Source organism: Gavialis gangeticus, unplaced genomic scaffold (assembly GCF_001723915.1).
Source record: "Gavialis gangeticus isolate Ggan-Ray unplaced genomic scaffold, GavGan_comp1, whole genome shotgun sequence".
NCBI lineage: Eukaryota > Metazoa > Chordata > Crocodylia > Gavialidae > Gavialis > Gavialis gangeticus.
Genome location: NW_017728992.1, coordinates 131,788,367 through 131,792,116, shown reverse-complemented (window position 1 = coordinate 131,792,116; position 3,750 = coordinate 131,788,367). Strand labels below are relative to the sequence as shown.

The 3,750-nt window shown below is 40.2% G+C and overlaps 1 protein-coding gene across 2 annotated transcripts in view; it reads right to left on the bottom strand.

Annotated features, from left to right (window-relative positions):
• The window catches only part of SULF1 (sulfatase 1), a 237,705-nt gene that overhangs the window by 120,185 nt on the left and 113,770 nt on the right, over positions 1-3,750 (bottom strand). The gene's annotated exons all lie outside the window — the stretch shown is intronic.

The window sequence follows — 3,750 nt, the reverse complement described above, 5'->3', positions numbered from 1 at the left end:
GTGCCAGCTGAGCCAATAGGCCATGGCACCTCCCATATTTGGTGTGTGGCCCACACACATGGCCAGAGGGTTGGCTGTTTGTCTACCTGGTATGCCCAGAAATTCCAGTCACTGCCACTCCCTCGGTGTCTGGTTTGCCGCAGTGTCAATTTCCCCACCAAAGTGCCATGGGGCAGGAGAGGGGGTGCCGCGCCCTGCTAGGATCGTCCCTGGGGACGGGGTGCAGATGCAGGCATTGGCACCTGGGCAGCAGAGATCCATGGTATGCCACTGGCAGACTTGCAGGGAAGCATTGAAAGCCAGGGCAGGCAGGGGGTGAAGGGGTGGGGGTGTGGCAGGGATGGGCCAACCTTGTTGCTGCCTCCTGCCAGCTTCCCCTGGGTCCTACTGCCCCAGGCTGCCATCATCTTTGACAGGCAGCCAGGAGCTGATAAATAGTAATTTTCAAAACTTTTTAGGGGCTCTGCGGGCTGAACACAATTGTCTGGCAGGCTGGATCAGGGCCACGGGCTGTATTTTGCCCACCCCTGGCCTAGACTGTGGCAGCAGCAGTATGTCTGGTAAGGGTAGACCTGAGTATGCCCTGTTTACTTGCCTCTGCTGATGTGCTCCAAACAGAGGAAGCAGAGTATTGCTTGAGGAAGCTGTATATATCTGAGAGGGAGATGTGGCAGAAATACCACAGAAACAGACAGAGAAGCCAACCAGGAAACTCCAAAGAGCATTCAGAGAAGAACATGTACTGCAATGTTGAGAGAAAGCTAAGGAGGAGAGATTTTTGGACAGAGTGCTGGCTCAAAGGAGGCTTGGAACTATGAGCAAAGACGTGGTCTATTTATGTTAGATCCTATTACGCTCAGGGAAAAAGGACTTTAGGTACATTCTTTGTAAATAAACAGGTTTGCATGATCAGTTCCTCTTAATAAAAACTGATCATAAAACTTCAAATACTAATTGCTTATGTTAAATCACTATAAGCTATAATACTTCTTTCCTTTATCCCTGGACATTATATTTTGTATTTTACTCCACTGTTTTATGCAGTGCTATGATTTATAGCAGGGAGGAGAACGAATATTTTGCTGTACTTATATATCTTATATATTTTTATATATTAAAAAGCATGTATTTTGAGTAGATATTAGAAGTGCCTATGCTCAAAATAGAATAGAAAATAATCTATGCTGAATCATTTAGTTTGCTGCATTCTATAAATTCTAGATTTGACACCATTTTTAGCATAAGCAGATCTCACTTGTGTGAAATTTAGCTTTGCTCACCTGAGGCTTTCAAAGGGCAAGGTTATAATTCACATGAGTGCATCTTTAATCTGTCAAATGAACAGAAGGATCTATTGTTGAGACTGCAAAGAATCAGATATTATGGGTCTTGAGGCAGAATTAATATCACCTACAAAAAGGACATGCAAATTTACTGTGTCCAGGGAAAATGATGCAGGGATTGTGCAGCACAGTTTTCCTTCAACTGAGAAGTAAAGCAGATATGCAAGAAAAGCTGTAGTTGGCACTGTAGGAGTCTTTATATGTGCTCCAGGATCGGGGGGTAGGGGGGAGGTGGGGAGGAGAGGAGAGGAGCCTTTAATTAGAGTGGCTCCCGGGAGCCAATTAAAGCATCCACACCATCTCGTGTATTCAGCATCCCACGCTTCAAAATGGCGATGGAGGCACTTTAACTAAAGCTTGTTTGATGAGCTTTAGTTAAAGTGTCCCCGCTGCTATTTTGAAGTGCAGGGATGCTGAATTCATTTGATGTCAAAGCTGCTGGAGCGTGCAAATTAGCACACTCAATTAATCATTCTAATTAGAATGTGCTGGAGCAGGCATCAGGCACATGCATAGATAGCCTACAAATTCGAATAGTAGCCATAGGCCTCTGTGAATCTCCTACGTGGTTTTCTAAGATAGTAGTTCTTTAATATGAACCAAAGCCTCGGTGCCTCCTTTGTATTCTCCTATAATATATGTAATCCTCTCTTCTGATTCTATGATTATAGGGGTACTGTAATGCACCTTCCATCCAAATAGCCACTCTGCACTTTGGCTTCAGTGCCTAATGCAGGCATTCTCAACATTTTTAGATCCAAAGCACCCCTCAGAAAATGTGAGCTTTTACTTTTTCTTTTTTCCTACAGTAATATAGTAGAACAATTCTTCAGTTTCACAGAACTCAGAAAGACCAAAACAAGTCAGAATGCTTTTGACACCATGGATTCCTCTTTGAAAACTCCATGTTCATGTTGTGAATCACGTGTAGGTCTTTGCACACCTAACAGTACTAACACTGCATGGCACTCCAGAGCACCCTTAAAGGGATCTAGCAGCACTCTGGTAGAGATTCATTGGCTTAATGGAAAAGGGCACTCACTAATCACAAAAACAGAGGCCAGGACTTAACCACTTCTAAAATGTCTGAAATTAAAAGACACATACATGTGCAATTGCTATAGGTTATTTTAAGCTAGTAATATAGGATTTTTTTCAAGCACTGGAAAAATGGCTATTTATCATGTTGTCTTTTTAAAGAGAACAAACATTAGAATAAGACATAAAATAGTTTAAATAGTTTAGAAAGTCACAGATCTAAAAGCCCAAACCTGGAACTCAGTGCGCAATACCTGATAACAGGGTTAGCCTTAAAACGGGATACACTTGTTATTAATGACAGCCTTAGGGCCACAAAAAGGTTATATAAAGTCATCAGCAAACTTCGACAAATATAAAAATAATAATAGCTTGAACAATTAATTAACTGATACTGAGCTCAGCCATTTGTTCTGGTTAACATTTTTGCTGACAAATGCATATTTGGATCAACAGAAACATTTAGTAAAATTCAAAGCAATTTTGGCAAACTGTTTTGGTCAGAAAGGACACTGGGAAATTCCCCAAAAGTTGAAACACGTTGTTTCAACACAGAGCAGATATTTTTATTTTCCAAACCAAAGCATTCCATTTAGCAATTTCCTGCACTTTTGTGCAGGAAAAAATATTTTTCAAGTTTTTAAAATTCTCAAAACTGAATGTTTCATTTTAAACAGAAATTACATTTTTTAACCTTAATTTTCTGAAAAGTTTAAAAAATATATATTTTGGATTGACCTGAACTATTTCCCTCCTCTCCCACCCTGATATTTTGGTTCAGACAGTGAACCAAAAAAATCAGTTGTTTGCACAGCTGGAGTTAATATTTTTTATAGCTTACTTATGGGAAAACATGCAAAGAAAGACTCCAGAAACATCCTGTAAATGTTATAAATTTTTGTCCCCTCAAGAAAAGTATGCGAATATCATTTCCTACCTGGGTGCCCACACTGTTCTCAAAAATGTAATGTGCATATGGCAACAAGACTGATCTGCTATCATATACATGACAGAGAATGAAAACAGACAGACTTTAAGGCATGTACAATTACATGTAAATAATAAACACAGAACCTGAAACTAGGCCAATTTTGCATATGTGTATATTATAGCAGACCAGACATGGTATATGACAAACAGAAAGAGAATATAAGTTTTCATCCATCTGGTACCATGGCATAGATAACTTTAAAATAGCTTTACATTTTAAGACTATTATATAAAAGCAGACCATCATAAAATAACAAATTTCATAAAAGGAGTTTCCTTCTCTTTGTGAAAAATGATGGCTTCTGATGGGTGAGGAGCAATGTCTGCCCAATTCCTACAGCAGCCCTGCTTGTGCCCCAGAAAGCAAGGCAGATGGGCA